The 20,117-nt window shown below is 34.6% G+C and overlaps 2 non-coding genes across 2 annotated transcripts; one reads left to right on the forward strand and one right to left on the reverse strand.

The window, feature by feature from the left end:
* The first annotated feature begins 985 nt into the window (after nt 1-985).
* TRNAC-GCA lies at nt 986-1,057 on the forward strand. Its single transcript has one exon. It is a non-coding gene; the product is annotated as a tRNA-Cys (tRNA).
* A 13,571-nt stretch (nt 1,058-14,628) lies between these two features.
* TRNAP-UGG lies at nt 14,629-14,700 on the reverse strand. Its single transcript has one exon. It is a non-coding gene; the product is annotated as a tRNA-Pro (tRNA).
* Between the last annotated feature and the right edge of the window lie 5,417 nt (nt 14,701-20,117).

Here is a 20,117-nt window from a genome sequence, read left to right on the forward strand (position 1 = left end):
TATGAATGATATTTTCAATCCTTTCAAAAAATCTCAATAGTTTATATTGATGATGTGTTGATATTTTCTAAAACCATTAAGATGAACACTTTAAACATCTACATACATTCATTAATGCAATCAAAAGAAATCAGCTAGTTGTGTCCATACCCAAAATCAAATAATATCAAACTCAGATCCGCTTTCTTGGATTTTAAATTTATTTGAGCCTTATAAAACCCATTCAATGGTCCATTGAGTTTGTCTCAAACTTTCGTGATGACATATCCTAGAAAAGCCAACTTCAAAAAAAAAATTAGGTTCTCTCAATTATGTGTCTTAAATCCTTCAAGATCTCACGCATATTTACAAATGTCTTGATGAGTGTCTTGAAAATAATACAAAGTCTTGATTTGTAAAGGATATCTCTACAACCCAAAAAAATCAAATCATTAGTCAAATAAACTCTAGACTTAAGTCTTATTGACCCAAGGGCAGATCTCATAGTGAAACGTGATGCATCAAATATCGGATATGGAGGTATCTAAAATTGTCAAAGAGGACCGAGAATCAATTTTCATATGTCATTCAAAAGCCTCTAATAATACCATACAAATTACAAAAGAGTAAAAAAAATATATATATATATTATTTCCATTGTACTCCGTGCACAACAATTTTAAAGGAAATTTAAAATAAATCCAGCCTATTTGTCATACTTTTGAGTTCAATTACTATAAATCAAGAAAAGAATTGAGTTGTAATAAAATATCACTTGACATTGGAATGTAATTTGAAGACTTTTTATCTTCGGGAGTTGAATTACATTTAAGATTATTTATGTTATTTCATATTTTCTTCAATTTGTATTTAATAGCTTTGGGTAGTTTGTAGATGAACTATGTTTGAATTATCTTTTTGGCCTTTCTATTTTCGACAGACACGTTTTACACTTTTGGACTGACACTTGGTAGAAGGGGTCACTAAGGCTAAAATCATATAAAATGGGTTCATAGCTCAGTGGTAGAGCATTTGACTGCAGATCAAGAGGTCACCAGTTCGAATCTGGTTGGGCCCTTTTAAAAATTTTGGACGAACACTTTGTTCGATTTGCTCCGAACCACCGAGTGTCTAAAGGAAAAGAAATAAGAATAATTACCGATTCCAAACCTTATTCCAAAGTCCTTCACCACATAGAACCATGCCCTTAGAACCTAAGGGCCACTATTCTCGGACAAGAACCGTGTGCACCCATTTACCGTGAGTCTTGTACTCACTCCATCTTTTTCATGTAACTAAGAGTAGTTGCCCTGGACCAACAACACCCACCAAAACTATTTTTGATGTTTTAAAATGATTTTTTTTTAACCTTTCCCTTATTTTGTACTATGAACCTATAAACTCTATTTTGAATATAATGTAAATATTATGTTTATTATATTTTAATTCTTTTTTTATTTCGAGAAAACATTTTACTTTGTGTTCAACCTCTTTTAACTTGTTTCGGAAATGGCTCGTGACATTCTTATATTGACAAAACCACTAGTACCAAAAATATTCATGAACTTTCAAAACTAATGCCCTTAACATTCTAAAATAAGGTTCTAACTATTAGTGAGTTGCATAAATCATCTCCCTTTTTATTTCACTCACTCCTCTTCTTCAACCTATGACCCATTAATATCATTAATATTTCATCTCCTTGTTTTTTAGCTTTTTGAATATCAAAATCTTAAATAAAAAGGAAAAGCTCTCTAAAATATTCTTATTTTCCAGTAATTGCTCTCTAAAATATTCTTATTTTCCAGTAATTTTACATAATTTAACATTTTAAAAATCGGTAAATTAAAAAAATCAAACATTAATATATTCATAATTTCATGTAGTCTTCATAAGTTTGCCGACGACATTGTTTGTTGTCGAGCTAGATAATGTGAGTTTGTAACTCATCCGTTAGGGTTCTTGGAATGATTCTCTAGATTATCCCTTCCATGTTGGGAGTTGGGCCATGGGTCTTGGGTGAAGGAACCGTTGGTTTACCGCCCCTAAGAGATAAGGAAGCATCTTGAGGCTAGTTTCACATAGTATCATTAGGTTATCTTTTCTATTTTATCTAAATTTTTTAAATATGAGTTCATTTCCAAATGCATGCTCACACCCTTATTGTTGAATAAATGACATGAAACTAGTTTCACTTAGTAACGTTGCCTTTTGCTCCTATTGGTGGAAGGATAATAGGTCGATTATACCTTTATGGTAGTTTTAAGCGTGACAACATTTGACAACCAGACTAATTTTGCTTCATTTCTAAATGAAAACGTGTAAATTGTAAACTCAAACATTTCAAAGAAATAAACAAGTTTTGATGGTACCATGCTAACCAGAAAACAAATGTTGACTTTGACCAATCCCTATATATTTTTTTTCTATATTTTGAAACTATTTTAAGCACTTTTCTCGTGTACTCCTTACAAATTTACCTTTTAAGGTTGTAAACATTTGTGTATGGGTGACTATTATGATTATAAGTCAACTAGTTAAGTAGAAATAAATTTTGAAGATGAAATTAAAGTATTAATTTTGATGTCATCTTTACCCGAGTTTTGGGATATTGTTATTAATGAGATTCAATCGACATTAGTAATTCACAATGATAATATTCAAAATACTTGACAAAAAAAGAATGGTCAACATAAGATATTTGAAACAAATAAATCTTTTGTCCTCTATGATATATCAAATCACTCCTTTAAAATTCCTTAATAATAAACCTGCAGTCTTACATCACTTATACAGAAAAGTTCCTTGCATAGAAGTTTTATTAGATACTTTTAAGCATCTAGAGATCAACTAGACACAGCTAAACATTCTAAAAAAAAATTAGGGGCTAAACTTTTAAGTTAACGTAATTTAAGAAACTTATGATTTTTATATTATCAAGAGTTTAATTGAGATAGGTCAATTCAATCTAGTGGACCCAAGAATTGAACCGAACCAAACCAACATGATTTAGTTTCAATGATTTAGTGGCTAAACTTTTCTCGTCATCTAGGGGCTAAACTTTTAAGTTAGTAACATGATTTAGTGGAAGCATTTTCATGCAAAGTAGAAGCAACAATGGAGGGTTTGAAATAATATAGTTTTTACCCCTTAAGGTCATTTTACACCGTTTCTTGGTTTACCTACTTATCCTTATCCAATGACCACCAAATTTCATATCTAACCTCAACATGCTATAAATGCTCAGTATTAAAATTTAATAGACAACGAAGCTCAGATAGTGGGTTTTTTTTCATATATTCTTAATTCATACTTGGTTTAGGGTTCATATGAAAATCCAAGCGATTTCTACAAGTATTTCTTAACAAAGAGTCCAAGGGGGCTACTTGTCTCGTCATCGACATTTGGGACCTCCATTCTTGAGCTTCCAGTATGTGAATTACTTCAAATTTCCTTCCACATACTCCTTATTGTGTCTAGTTTATGAAACTATAATGTTTTTTACGAGAATCGGTCTAGAATGGGGTTAAAATTGAGAAAATTCGATAAAAGGTCAAATTTTGAGTTGACTTGGACAGTTCAATTGAACTGGTCATATCATCGTTTTCTTCCTCTAAACAGGAAGAAGATGCGCATTTTTCGCATTGCCGCCATCTGAAACTCGGCTTGTACAGCCACATTTACAGCGTTTCTCTCCTTGATTTCTTCGTGAAACTTAAAGATGGATGTTACAAGAAAGGGCTAGGGATTTATTTGATACCTTCTCGTGGATCGTAACCTAAGATATTCGCTTCCAAAGTTCATGCAAAATCTGATTTATCGTTGGAGATAAAACAAAGGATTTCTTATTGGGTAGCCGATTCTAGGGGTTTCAAGACCCTATTTCTTCACTTTTAGCTTATAACATTGCTCTATTTGAAATTGTTTTTAACGTATTTCCTCGCTCACGTTTTCTAAAATATTTCTTCTAAACGTAATAGGAGTGAGTCGTGCAAGGAAGAAGGATTTTGGTTCGTTTTTTTGTAGAAAATTTGTACCCCTTTCCTAAAACCTTTAGCGGACAACATACCCAAAACAGATGCGCTACACCTCGTCTCACCCCTCCAGAGCATATGGATCCACCCAATCGATGAACACTCAAACCAAACTCGCCCATACTTTTTGGCACAGGGATGCGAGAACCAATCCGAGTAATCTACAATGGGGAGACCCCTTAAAGCAACAAACGAGAATGGCTCGGTTGATAGCAGGGTTAAAGAAAAGGTGAGTATGAAAAGACATATCGTGTAACCGTACCTTTAAGCAGCTTCATTCTTTCTCTATCTTGGAACCAACTTTATGAAAAAAAATCAGTCTTTCAGCTGAAAGTGTGACTGTTGGGTATGGATAAGCGAACCTCTTGGTTCGGGGGAAATCGGAGATGTTGGCTAAGAAAGCTAAGTAGACAAGTACAGGATGGACAAAATGCACATACAAATTGATTGACATGATCCCTCTCACTCTCTCTTTGGCTAGTTGGCTAGTTACACGATAAGCGGGAAAGCATACCAGGCAAGGAAAGAAAGGTTGCTCGATCTCCTGTAAGGCCAACCCTCAACGGCGAGCTCACCAGGCAATGCTATAAGTCCAATAGAAGTCCAAGGTTTCGTCTACTACGGACTAGGAAGCTCTTGGAGGATCTAACATGAAATGGGAAATACATTCGATTATGGCAACTAATAGATAACGAACTTTTTGGTAGAAATTGAATGATCCCTTGGCTCGGGCAAGAAAAGGAAAAGGTAGTCGTACTCCTACTTTTTCCGTCGCACGAGAGAAAAGTTTGAGCTGAACGATTGAATCACACTAGGTAAGAAAGGCGGGCTTAGCAGGTTTCTCCAAACGTATAAACAAAAAGAAGATACGGATACACATACATTCTCACATGGAAGAACCTAGCTGAACCAGATCAAGGGTCCTAACCTAGTTCGACTGATCTTCTTTGGCTAGCCCCCACCACTTGTAATGAGGTCAACCCGTATGTTCTTTTTCTTTTCGTTTAGCGAGATAGTGTACCAGCTCTTTCAGCTCATAGCAGTAGTATGAAAAGAGGAATCCTCATCCTGAGTCGAGTTCACATTTCCATATGAATCGACATCGGCCAAACCAAGGGCTTCTATTTTTTTTTTACGAAAGCGAATTTAACAGTTTCGATAAAACCAACCGCTTTTAAAGAAGGAGTCGCTCTATCTTGATTACCGTGGACATACGCATCTCCCTCTTTAACTTTGCCTACCATGAAAAGGATAGTTCCCTCACGATAGGCCCTCCTAGCTGTCGAACGTCTTTCGATCAATCGAGAGAGGTATAGAATAGTACAACAAACCAACAAGACAAGAATGGGCTCATAAGATGGGCGGTCAGGGAATTGATTTCATTTGTGTTATCCGCCAAGGAAATGATTAAGGAATTCTCTATACACGGCTGAGAGATGACCATAATGTTGCACATCCTGAATAAAGTACCGTAGCCAAGTGAAGCTTTTGAAAATGAAAGCGTGTATAACTCACATCCATTTTCTCTTCGATTCGCAAACTTTAGATCTTATCTTACCTTCGTCTCTGGGTGACTGAGAGAGAATTTGGGCCTGGCGTGCAACTGGTTCGGTCAACAATAATGTACAAAGCGGATTGATTAAATGGGCTTGAAGTTCCATTATCGTTAGGTCGAAGATCTCTACTAGGTTTAGTGCACTTTGGTAGTTGCGAATGTTGCCGTAATCGAATGTCTTTCTCATTCGACATTCTCTCTTACCAAGCACTCATACTCGCAAGGGTTGAGGAGACCGTCCGTGAGATAATTGGGCTTCGAGATTGCGTATACACGAAAAGAGCTCGCTTTTGACTTTCTACCTCAGCGTTTTGTGCCCGGTTCTGGTTCAGGAAAGGATCTGATCTCTTTCATTGGAGCACATTGATGCCGAAGGAGTCTTCGAAACCGGTGGAGAGGCTATGATGACTTCAGGCTATTCAAATAGCATGACTAATACCACAAAGAAAGGATATCTAAGTCACACTCGTGAAATTTCTTTTTCATAAACTTGCCTGATGATTGATAAGGTAAGGGATTTTAAAAGACAAAAGAATGACAATTCTATGTGATAGAAAGAAAAGGAGATTTGTTTTTTTTCATTTTGTGTGGTTCGAACCTATGGCTCTTTGAAACTTCTTGCATAATTCATTTTAATACAATATACTTGAACCTCTCACACCCGAAACAATAATCATACACCACTAGACCAAATGCCTTTATAGCAAATCTATAGTTCTTAGTTGCTGTGCCTCAATACATGAAATTTACATAAATTGTGCATGCATTTGCCACAAATTCCTTTGGGTTGGGTTAGGCCTGATAATTATTTTAGTGCTTTTTTTTTCTTTCCGCATTTAGAGAATCGAACTCGAAACCTCTTGCACCCAAAAGAAAAATCATTCCACTAAACCAAATGTCCTTATTATGGGCTATATATTAAGTTTTTTATGTAATGTATCATCATTATTTCATTTATTTTCTTTGTTAATAAAATCCATGAGCAATAATCATTATTATATCTTTTAGATCTAGACCGCTGTTAAATTATTTACATAGGGTTTGCGACAATTACTGTATTGAGAAGAAAATAGTGTAAGTTTTAGTTTGATAGTTCCATTTGAGACACATCTCGTGAGTACACAAGTAAAACAAATATCGAAAGTTAGGATTTGGGTAGGCATGCCTATTGAAAGTGGAAAAGATAAAATGATATTAAAAGAGCATCATCATTATAGTTTTAATTGCCATAATTTTTGGTTTCTTAAGATTAAGATGGAAGAATATACATTTGGTTGTTGAATTGTTTTCTTTGAGGAAGTCATCAAATTCTCTCTCCACAAGTAGCAGTATAACTACTCGATTTCTTTCTTTACTTACAATAAGTCCTCTCTCTATATGTGCTTGTGGGACATTACTCTCTTTTATCTATAAAAATGGCATAGCCATAATGATATAATAATCCTTATATAAGTATGCTTTCTTTTTCTCTCGTACCCACCCTATACATAACATGTTAAATTAATCCTTATATAAGTATGTTTTTTTTTTTTCTCGTACCCACCTTATACATAACATGTTAAATTAACTCATACTTAAAAAAAATAATTTCTTTCTTTTGGAGATGCGGGGTATCGATCCCCGTACCTCTCACATGCTAAGCGAGCGCTCTAATGAAGAAATATTGCTCCACAACAGGTCATGAATAAGGAAAAATTGAAAAGAAACAATATTATTTAATAATAGATAGTCTCTATTTTGGAGATGCAGGGTATCGATCCCTGTACCTCTCACATGCAAAGCGAGCACTCTACCATTTTAGCTACATCCCCATGATTCTTACATCCTAAAACCCTAAATGTCCCATCATCAATAATAGTGAAAATAAAAAAATATCAAAATATTAATAACAAATAGTTTGTTTTGGTGATGCGGGGCATCGATAATTGTGAAAATGAAAAATATTATAACAAATTAAATACTTTCTTTTGGAGATGCAGGTTATCAATCTTCGTACAACTCGCATGCAAAGCGAGCGCTCTACCGTCTAAGCTACATCTTCACAATTTTTACGTCACAAAAACATAAATGTCTCGTTCACAATTTTTAGTCACAAAAAAATAAATGTCTCGTCATGAATAATAGTGAAAATGAAAAAATATCGCTACTCATTATGTCATAAATAAGAAAAAATTGAATAGAAATAAAATAGTAATAGCGAATAGTTTCTTTTGGAGATATGGGGTATCGATCCAATCCCCGTACCTCTCGCATGCTAAATGAGCAAATAGAAATAAAATATTACATCATAGAACCCTAAATTTCCCATCATCCATAATAGTGAAAATGAAGAAAATCTAGAAATGCAGGGTATCGATCCCCATATCTCTTGCATGCAAAGCAAGCGCTCTACCATCTAAGTTGTATCCCCACAATTCTTACATCATAAAGTCCTAAGCATCTCGTCATCAGTAATAGTGAAAATGAAAAACTATCCCAGCTCATTATGTCCTAAATAAGAAAAAAATTGAAAAGATAAGAAAAAATTGAACATAAATAATATATTTATTAATCGATTCAATTGAAGATGCAAGGTATTGATCCCCATACTTTCCACATGGGAAATGAACACCCTAAATGCCCCTAGATGCGAGGTATCAATCCCCGTACCTCTCGCATGCTAAGCAAAGCTACATGCCTACAATTCTTGCATCACAAAACCCTAAACTTTCCATCATCAATAATAGTGAAAATGAACAAATATCGCTACTCAACATGTCATGAATAAGGAAAAATTAAAAAGAAGTAATTTTCAAAATAGTGACATGAAAAACTATCCCGGCTCAATATGTCGTAAATAAGAAAAAATTAAAAAGAAATAATATATTTAGTGATTGATTCATTTTGGAGATGCAAGGTATCAACCCCGTAACTTTCCACATCAGAAGTGAGCGCTCTACTATCTGAGCTACATCCCCACAATTCGTTCTACAATCTCTTGAAGGGGCATTTTGAGAATCAAACTCGAGACCTCTCACACCTAAAGCAAGAATCATACCACAAGACCAAATGCCCTTGTTTTACCACTTGAAACGTATGTATGAAGCCTTAAGCCTAGGTATTAAGGTCGTATTTTGTTGTATTGCAGGAAACACATGAAGTCCTTAGATGTAGAATGTGTCTGGGAGAATAAAGCCTTGGGATGGGATGTTAAGAAAGACTTTGAGTATTAAGAGCATGATGGTAAGTATAAAATGATGTGTCTTGGAGAATAAAGCCTTGGGATGGGATGTTAAGAAAGACTATGAGTACTAAGAGCGTGATGGTAAGTATAAAATAATGTGTCTTGGAGAATAAAGCCTAGGGATGAGATGTTAAGAAAGACTATGAGTATTAAGAGCATGATGGTAAGTATAAAATGTCGAATATGAAGTTAGGTTGATGTCAAATATGAAGAATCACACCACTAAACCAAATGCCTTTTCTTGAACATCCAATATTTTTAGCTTTTACTCAAATATATTTTCTCTTAGTTGGAGGACATTGTTATAATATAAAAGGGTTATCAAATAAACCAACAACCCAACAAAAAAAACAAACTAAATCAATTTGGGTTGGATTGATTCGGTTCAGTTCATCCGTTTGTTTGATTTAATTTTTTCATTTTGTCTCGTATGACAAGAAAATAAAGTTGAATTGAATGCACCTTAGTTTCATTTATGAGAAACTCAATGAAACACATTAATAGTATAGTTGGAGTCTATAAGCTTTTCATGAACTTCAATGCAATTCATGCTTCATTAAAGATGAGATAAACTTTGGGGAACTTTAAATTACTTCATGTGGAGTTTCAATTACTATATGCTAGTTACCATCTTTAGGATTAACTAATTGGACACCAATTCATGAATTTAGGGAAATTTTTGTGTAATTATCAACTATAACTTATGTTTTCAAATTTTTAGGACATAATTTAGGTAGCTGTTTTTATGAGTCGTAAACTTGTTTCTTTGCATAATATGAATTTAGTTGAACTATTATTATCGATAAGATGGAGAAAGAAATTGTCTTTGAAATGACTAATAGACCTAGGTTCATCGTTGTTGTTTTTTAACTTATGATTTTGCAGAAAGTTTAACTAATATGAACTGTCATGTCACAAGAGCTTTAAGGTAAATCAAGAATATACCCTAAACATCATTCAAGATGACAATAAAATGAAGTTAAATTGAACGCACTTTAGTTTTATGTTTGGCGTGTTTAAGATAAACCATAATTGTATTAATGATATTGAGCCTAGAGTTTATAAGAATTTAATGATCTTAAGAGAAATTCCTATTTATTAGAGGAGACCAACTTTATTTAAGGTACAAGGAGTTCAAGAATCTAGATTTGAATATGGTTAAGGAACAACAAGATTTGAAAGTTTTGAATTCTAAACCAAATTTGTACCTAATTATTACTTCTGATGACTAATTATAAATTAAGAGAAAAATATTTTTGTAAAGATAGATTAAACTCTAAAGCTTTGGTGACGAAACCATGTTTAGACTAGCAGTTTAAAGTCAGGAGATGCGGCCACATGTGTGATTATTTTGGATGGGTTCGTATGAGGGAGCCTTCAAAGGTTGTGCACTCAGAGATGGGGTTGTTATGCAGCGTATGAGGGAGCCTTCAAAGGTTGTGCACTCACAGGAGATGCGGTCACAGGTCTTTGTGTTCGAGTATTTTTGTATTTTTTTTTTTGTAATTCTATCCCAAACACTTTTTTTTTGTTTGGATAAATTTGAACAACACCATCTTATAATTTAATTTAATTTTATATTTAATGTGGTGTTGTTTTCTCAATCTCATTTTAATTTTACAACATTATTTTATATTAATTTATTTTTATTTTTATTTGTTTTTATTTGTTTTCACTCTCAATTATAGTTTCTATTTGAGTTTTGAACCTTTGAAATTTGAGTTGTGACAGATTGGTATCAGAGCAGTCGGATTTTAAATTATATAAATTTTTTCTAAGGATAAAGAGTCGTATATCTCTATGACTCAGCTCAATGACACGTCTCTCCGCGACCAAGTAAGCAGTCTAACCCTATTTTGTAGTATATGATATGTTGTAAAACTTGTATAAATTTATTGTATGTTTTGATTTTCGTGGTACTTATAAAATGTCCTTGGACGTTAAAGAGTGAACGTTAACTATATAAGACAATACTGGATCAACGTTATAGTGTCTAGATATCGTGAGGAGGAAAAGAGTGTTCATGAGATATATAACTAGCCTTAGGAAAACAGAGAGTTTTCGTTGCACAGTGCGAGACATCTAATCCGTGAAATTTTGGTACTATAAATGAAGAAACTAGAGATGGTCCCCAAACGTCTATATGGATCATTTCCAATCGCACTTTCTTTGATTCTCTAGCAGCTTTTGTGAAGCTAACTCGTTTATATTTTTCCATAACGCAGCTCTCACAAACACCCATATCAATAGATTTTAGGCCTTCTAAAACTTCATTTGCACCCATCATCTTCATTTCTTTGATGCTCATATGTGCAAGTCTATTGACACTGCTGTAGGGTGTAAAAACTTGGTTGTTGTTGCTGTTACTTGAATTGGAAACACTCTTAGCAACAACAACCTTTTTTATACACTCTAGTTGGTGTATAGGGTTCCATATTTTAGGTCATGCTACCACCATGACACCCTTCACAATCTTTCCCAAACTCTTTTCAAACTCGGCTGCATAACCTGTGCTATCCAACTAACCAATAGAGATCAGATTCTTCTTGAGATCAGAAATATTTATGACATTCTATAATGTCCACTCACTCATTTCCTGTTAGAGTTTATATTAGGCATCTCTCTTCCCTTCAATCTCCAACAATCTCCAACGTTTTGTTGTCGGCAATATACATCTTCCGAACATTTCCTTATTTTAAATTTTGAAAAAATTCCTTACTTGGAGACGAATGAAACGATGCAACTGAATCTAAAATTCAAAATTCAATTGGGCTATTCACGCTAAGGATTAAAGTATTCTCAGTATCTTTTGCTGAACATATGGAATTATTGTTATCTTCAAATTTGTGATTTTTCTTTTCTTCAATTTTGTACAATTTGTCCAAAAGTGTTATTTTTCTCCACAATTTCAACTCTTTTCGTTTTGTTTGTTTGGAGATTTTTCACGGTTTCTTAATTTTGATCGCCCATGTTTGTTTGGGCTCTTTGATTTACTTCTTCCCCTTCGATCAACAATGAGAGCATTGTCTGATGAATCTCCAATTTCTCGTTTGGGCTTTCGCTAACATCTTGAATTTCATTAAATTTCAATTTATTAGATCCTCGTGAACTGTTGATTGCAGCAACAACAGTATACCACGACTCGAGTAAAGATTAAACAAAAATCAATGCTTTAATTTCATTTTTTAACATAATTTCCACCCAACTCAATTGACTTACAATCATGTTGAACTAATTTATATGATTTGCAACATATCGACATTTGTAGATTGAACAACCTCTGCATCAAATACACCTTGTTCATAGCCGACGTACTTTCGTACATATTTGACAACACCTTCAATAGGCCCGATGTCGTCTTCTCTTTGATGATGTTGAACGTCATGTTTATGGACAGCGTCAATCAGATTAATCCTACGGTGTGTATGATTAGTCCTCAAAATCATATATACACTCATCAGAACAAAATGTCCCAAAATGTACTATAGGAGAACGTGACTAGTTGTTGTTTATTCACTTTTAGCTTATAACATTGCTCTATTTGAAATTGTTTTTGACGTCTTTCCTCGCTCACGGTTTCTAAAATATTTCTTCTAAACGTGATTTAAGCATACACTGCTATTGTTCGTTCAGTCTGAATTTTGCATGGTTGACTTGTTCACTAGATTAGAACAAATGTCACATAATTATTGTCTCACTACTGCAAGAGTGCGATTGTTACACTTGTCTTTCTTTCAATTGTGGGCCGCATCTTCTGACTAGTTACATGAGTTTGGCATGGAACATATGTGTAGGTTGAAAAAGAAATGGTTGGATGTGGACTGCGAATAAGGGCTGGGCCACGGAAGGGTTTTTTTTTTACCACATATGGACTTTGGGCTAGAGAGTCTTAAATTTGGGTTCGTTTGAAAAATTTTGGTTCGTGTTTTAGTTCAAACGAACCCAAATTAAACCTACTAGTTCCTTCTTCCTTGCACGACTCACTCCTATTCTCTGTTCTATCTCTTCTTGCTCTCTGAAACTTTTTTAAAGTCTATTGTTCACCCATTATTTGGGAGCATCTTTCTTAAAAGGATTGTGACCACAGATGACCTATGTAGAAAATTTGTACCCATTTCCTAAAATCTTTAGCGGACAACATACCCAAAATAGATGCGCTACACCTCGTCTCACCCCTTCGGAGCATATGAATCCACCCAATCGATGAACGCTCAAACCAAACTCACCCATACTTTTTGGCACAGGGATGCGAGAACCAATCCGAGTAATCTATAATGGGGAGACCCCTTAAAGAAACAAATGAGAATGGCTCGGTTGATAGTAGGGTTAAAGAAAAGGTGAGTATGAAAAGACGTATCGTGTAACCGTCCCTGTAAGCAGCTTCATTCTTTCTTGATCTATGAACCGACTTTATGAAAAAAAAATAAGTCTTTCAGCTGAAAGTGTGACTGTTGGGTATGGATAAGCGAACCTCTTGGTTTGGGGGAAACCGGAGATGTTGGCTAAGAAAGCTAAGCAGGCAAGTACAGGACGGACAAAATGCACATAAAAATTGATTGACATGATCCCTCTCCCTCTTAGTTTGGCTAGTTGGCTAGTTACACGATAAACAGGAAAGCATACCAGGCAAGGAAAGAAAGGCTGCTCGATCTCCTGTAAGGCCAACCCTTAATGGCGAGCTCACCAGGCAATGCTATAAGTCCAATAGAAGTCCAAGGTTTCGTCTACTACGGACTAGGAAGCTCTTGGAGGATCTAACATGAAATGAGAAATACATTCGATTACAGCAACTAATAGATAAAGAACTTTTTGGTAGAAACTGAATGATCCTTGGCTCGGGCAAGAAAAGAAAAAGGTAGTCGTACTCCTACCTTTTCCGTCGGACGAGAGGAAAGTTTGAGCTGAAAGATTGAATCACACTAGATAAGAAAGGCGGGCTTAGCAGGTTTCTCCAAACGTATAAACAAAAAGAAGATACGGATACACATACATTTTCGCATGAAAGAATCTAGCTGAACCAGATCAAGGGTCCTAACCTAGTTCGACTGACCTTCTTTGGCTAGCCCCCGGCACTTGTAACGAGGTCAACCCGTATGTGCTTTTTCTTTTCGTTTAGTGAGATAGCTTACCAGCTCTTTCAGCTCATAGCAGCAGTATGAAAAGCAGAATCCTCATCCTGAGTCGAGTCCACATTGCCGTACGAATTGACATCTGCCAAACCAAGGGGACATCTGCCAAACCAAGGGCTTCTATTTTTTCTTTAATGAAAGCGGATTTAACAGTTTCGATAAAACCAACCTCTTTTAAGGAGTCGCTCTACCTTGATCACCGTGGACATACGCATCTTCCTCTTTAAATTTGCCTACCATGAAAAGGAAAGTTCCCCCACGATAGGCCCTCCCAGCTGTCGAATGTCTTTCGATCAATCGAGAGAGGTATAGAATAGTACAACAAACAAACAAGACAAGAATGGATTCATAAGATGGGCGGTCAGGGAATTGATTTCATTTGTGTTATCCGCCAAGGAAATGATCAAGGAATTCTCTATACACGGCTAAGAGATGACTATATTGTTGTACATCCTGAATAAAGTACCGTAGCCAAGCGAAGCTTTTGAAACTGAAAGCGTGTATAACTGGTTCGGTCAAAAACAAGGTATACAAAGCTGATTGATTAAATGGGCTTGAAGTTCCATTCTATAATTGAATGTCTTTCTCATTCGACATTCTCTCTTACCTAGCACTCATACTTGCAAGGGTTGAGGAGACAATTCGTGAGGTAAGGAACCGGTGGAGAGGCTATGATGACTTCAAGCTATTCAAATAGCTGACTTTGAAGGGGCATTCCGAGAATCGAACTCGAGACCTCTTGCACCCAAAGCAAGAATCATACCATTAGACCAAATGCCCTTAGTATGTGCTATATATTATGTTTTTTATGGAATGTATCATCATTATTTCATTTATTTTCTTTGTTAATGAAATCCATGAGAAATAATCATTATTATTATATCTTTTAGACTAGACCGCTGTTAAATTATTTACATAGGGTTTGCGACAATTACTGTATTGAGAAGAAAATAGTGTAAGCTTTATTGAGAAGAAAATAGTGTAAGTTTTAGTTTGATAGTTCCATTTGAGACACATATCGTGAGTACACAAGTAAAGCAAATATCGAAAGTTAGGATTTGGGTAGGCATGCCTATTGAAAGTGGAAAAGATAAAATGATATTAAAAAAGAGCATCATCATTATAGTTTTAATTGCCTTAATTTTTGGTTTCTGAAGAATATACACTAGGTGCGAGAATCATACCACTAGACCAAATGCCCTTTCTAAAAAATTGCAACATTTTTAACTCCTTCTCAGTATATTTTTTTCTCTCAAGTTTGAAATCTATTTTCTTGAGCGGTTGTTGGACTATAAAACAAAAAGTTGATGGTCTAGTATGCAAGTGTTCAAATAAACTACAACCCAACAAATGAATCAAACTAATCCGTTTGGGTTGGGTTGGATTTATTCAGCTCAGTTCATCAGTTTGTTTGATTTAATTCTTCTATTTTGCTTCCTATGACAAGAAAATGAAGTTGTATTGAATGTAACATAGTTTGATTTATGACAAACTCATATGAAATATAATTGCATTAATAGTATTAAGAGTTGGAGTCAAATATTTCATGAACTTAAGTGCAACTCATGTTTTATTAAAGACGAGATGAAATTTAGTTAAGTAACTGGAACTTTAAATTACTTCATGTGGAGCTTCAATTACTCTATGTTAGTTGCTATCTTTAGGATTGACTAATTGGACACGAGTTCTTGGATTTAGGGGATTGTTTTATGTAATTTTCAACTACAACTTATGTTTTCAAATTTATAGGTCATAATTTAGGTAGTGGTTGTATATTATGGATGAACACTAGAGTTTCTATCCCATTCACCACAACTACTCTAGTTTTTGTTTGAAGGCTACAATTGTCATCTATGTTGTATGACAATAAAATTTGTTTGGATAAAATTTTAGTTTAAGTTGCATATTTTACTTCTTGCGAGTAAAAAATTTGTTTCTTAGCATAATATGAATTTAGTTGAAGAGTTATTAGGAATAAGATGGAGAAAGAAATTTTCTTTAAAATAATAAACAGACTCAAGTTCATCTTTGTTATTGTCAAATTGTGATTTTACAAAAAACTTAACTAATATGAAATATCAAGGTAAACCAAGAATATATCCTGCACGTCATTCAAGATGACAATAAAATGGAGTTAAATTGAACGTAGTTTTAGTTTCATGTTTGGTAGGTTCAATATGAAGCATAATTGTATTAATGATATTAAAGAGAAATTCGTGTTTTATTAGAAGAGACCAACTTCATTTAAGGTACTAGGAGTTTAAACTACTTCCATTCTAATTTCAATCACTTCACAATGATTACAAATTTAAGGTTGGCTAATTGAACATCAATTATCAACTTTAGGTTATAATTTAGGTAGTAACCATTATAATATTAATGAGTATAAGACTTACAATTTACCATGGACCATATGTCTTATAGTTAAATGAATATATATATATATATTATGCATGTCGAGGTCTGGATAAAGCACAGAGTAGTAAGGAACACCATTGTCAACTCTAGAGCCACCCACAACATGATGGAGACCGATGCAAAATATTTTAACATCCTTTGGCATCAAGATACAGGAAAGATGAACGCCGTCAAATTGGAAGCTTTGTCTGTCTTATAAGAGTCACAATGAGAACTCTAATCAAGCTAGAGCCTTGGACTAGGAAAATTGTTTAGTGATAGTTGAAATGGATGACTTCGACGTCGTGTCAGGAATGAACGTCCTGCTGAAACACAAAGTCATTTACATGCCCCTAGCAAAATGTCTAGCAGTAACGGAGTCTAACCCGACGATCATTTAGAAAAACATCCATCAACCAAGAGGGTTGAAAATGATGTCGATACAACAGTTGAAAAATAATCATAGCCATGATGAATCTACGCTTTCTGCTATTGTTGTAATTGGAAAGGGGAGCTCGAGTGCGCCAATCTCAATAGAAACCTTGTTGCCACTACATTAACACCACGACGCAAAACAAGGTCAAATAATGGACTTATCCCCACCAAGAGAGACAAAAACAAGGTCAGATACTAAAGAAGGGAGACAAAAACAAACCATTGAAGCAACACATGTTCACACATAAATATCATCTAGACGGATGTAGAGAAGGGTCAGTCGGAAGCGTCAACCACAGTAATTTCAAGAAAAATCAAGAGTTCATATAAGTTAAGGTTAGATCAACTACGAGTTCAAAGCAACAAAACCAAAGACTGGTGTGAAAATACTATGGACTAGTTAAAGCTATCCATAAGATTATGACGACATCATATAGAATCTAATTGCTCTTATGGATGCGGACTATCCTTGTTGTCTACGTTAGTAACTTGAAACGTTATTATTTCGACTAAGAAGACATCAAGCAAAAGCAGGTGATATGACGTCATACAATTAAGAAAAAGTTTTAAGCGAAGAAAGTAGGAAAGACACGAACAGAGAAGACATGAAGACTCAACAAACCGAGAAGTACTTTTCAATAGCACCTAGTAGGTTGGAAGAGACTCCTCATTATGAGATCAGCTAGAAGCGCATCGAGAGACCTAAAGTCAGCCTTATCCAATAAACTGTGTGGGGGCAGATGTCACAGTCATGATTGCCCAAGGCGTGTTGCCTGTGGTTGCATGTTGCATGTCTCAGCCATTCTTGTAAAAAATTTGTTGTCCAAGGTTGTTATTTGGACAATGTTATTGTTTATCGGTTATTTGGGCGACACGCCTTGAGCAATCATAACCGTTACAATTGGCTAAGACATTTGTTGTCCATATGCTATTGTTGTCCAAGAGACTCCTCATTATGAGGTCATGATTGGCTAAGACATTTAAAGAAGATTTACCTAGGGAAACTTCTATCACAATCCTCTTCTTGCTCTCTGAAACTTCTTTAAATGTTATTGTTCACTGGTTATTTTGGCGCATCTTCCTTAAAAGGATTGTGACGACAGATGACCTAGGTAAAACTTCTATTGGGAGATCAGTGCAATAGAGAATCTGTGTCTCTTTCCTTAAACCTTCAGCGCACAACATAACAAAGAGTTCCTAGAAAAAATATCATAGAACAATTTGTGTAATGCCTTTGAAGTTAGGCTCGAGGCTCTATCTTATCTCCCAAGAATATGGTTCATTCTCTATTCACATAGAAATTCTGCAATAGAAAGTGGTACCCTCATCTTCTTTTATAAGACTACCTCAGCCTTCATGGAATGATTATGCTATGTTGATTCTTATAGAAGGGAGTAGGAGTAAGAGTAGATGACTGTTTATGGTCCAAGTCTCAAAAAAGTAAGTCTTGATGTCAAGAAAGGAGAGGAATCGTCATAGTTTCCAAGATTAGAAGAGAATCATACATACACAAATTTCCTTTGTTTGTTTATTCTTGTTGTTTGCTCTCTTCAATTAACATGTTATAAAGACACTTGTAAATTATAATTAAATATAGCTTTTTTTTTCTTTCCAAATATCAATTTGAATTACTTCTTGATTCAAGGTTTAAAAAACCTATTTCAAATCTTATTATATTGCATGCTTCAATTTGATATAATTGTTGGAGGCATTTTTAGAATCAAACTCGGGACCTCTCGCACCCGAAGCGAGAATCATACACTAGACCAAATGCCTTGTAGTGGATCTATCAATATTAGTTGCTGGTCCATATCTTTTATGCGCCTCAATATTTGAAATTTATCCACATGTTTTTGTGCTTTAGAACCTATTATTATTGTCTTGTTAACTTCACATTGTTGATAAGCACATTACCCTACTTTTATATTCTCATGTATTGGCTGAAACCACCACACCTAAATGAAGGTCTCAAATAATCAAATAAATTATAAAGGATAGGGTTATAACAATAAATGAAAAAAGCCGGTAATAAAAGGCAAACATGATACCTATGGTGAGCTGTAATAGAAGAAAAATATCCTATAATAAAAGATCAAATATGATATATATGATAAGTTATAATTGTTGGGTTTTATGTCCTAAAACTCAGAGTGGGTAAACAAAAACATATTTTATTTTCAATAAAGTTATTATTGCTGTTTATTTATTAAAGATTGTTATTGAATAAAGTGAACTTTACGATCATTAATCTAAATCCAATAAATTTGGTTAACTCAAGTATGCATGCTTGCCACGTTATCCCAAATATTTGAGTGAAATTTTTAGTGTCAAAATTTGGTGATCTCAAATTTGCATGAACATGCAAACATGACTCTATAAATAGAGTGATCAAAAAACATGAACTTTCTTCTTCTTGGTGAAAAACCTTGAGAAAAACCTCTCACAAACACTCTCTTCATATATACAAAATCCCTCCCAAGTTTAGTCACTCACCGGATTCCACAATCCCGTTCTAAGGCCGGAGGATAGTGGAGAAGACACTAGTGGTGGCTCGAAACCGGTTCGTGAGGAAAAAGGAATTTGAACTACAAAAGGTTAGTATTCAAACTCATTAAGTTTTAATACTCATGAACATGCTAGTTATTTACTATAATTGATGTTCTAAAAGTGCCTAAGATCCAAATTGCTTCTGCATGTGTTATATTAACACCATCAATTGGTATCAGAGCAAGTTTTAGGCACTTTATTTACATTAATTTGATCATGGTGGGTACCATTTCTTGAATGAAATTTTGTGGTTCCTAAAGTGGATGGTTTTGGTTTTGGCATTTTTTTATGCTTCTATTTGATACAATTATTGTAATAAGTCTAATGTGTATGGGCTTTAATGAATGAAGAAAGGTCTGTAATTTTTATGGAATCATTCGAGTCCATTTTAGGTTGTAATTGATCGAAAATGGAAGAGATAGCAAGCTGAACCAAAGAAGAAGATGGAAGAGGCAGTTCGGATGGTTTTTCGGCCTTTGGGGTCTGGTTCAACGTTTTTAAGGGTTGGGTCGCCCAATTCGTGATCCTCGGGAGCTGTTCAAGTTATTCTTAATTATTAATGTAATAATTTAGTTAATTGCTTGTTTTAAAATGTCAAAACCAATCCACTTTAGCGTGTTTAATTAATTATGCATTATGAATGTATGTTTTAATTAAATAGAAAATGTATATGCACAAAGTATGTCATATAGATTTAAAATCTCACCATAGGCTAAGCATGTTTCATGCATTCCAAGTATGTTATAATTATTATAATTTATAGTATACATGTTTAAGGTTCGATGAGTGATGGATATAAATTGTTATATTATTGCATG

The sequence above is a fragment of the Cucurbita maxima genome, unplaced genomic scaffold (genome assembly GCF_002738345.1).
Source record: "Cucurbita maxima cultivar Rimu unplaced genomic scaffold, Cmax_1.0 Cma_Scf00163, whole genome shotgun sequence".
In the NCBI taxonomy this organism is placed as follows: domain Eukaryota; kingdom Viridiplantae; phylum Streptophyta; class Magnoliopsida; order Cucurbitales; family Cucurbitaceae; genus Cucurbita; species Cucurbita maxima.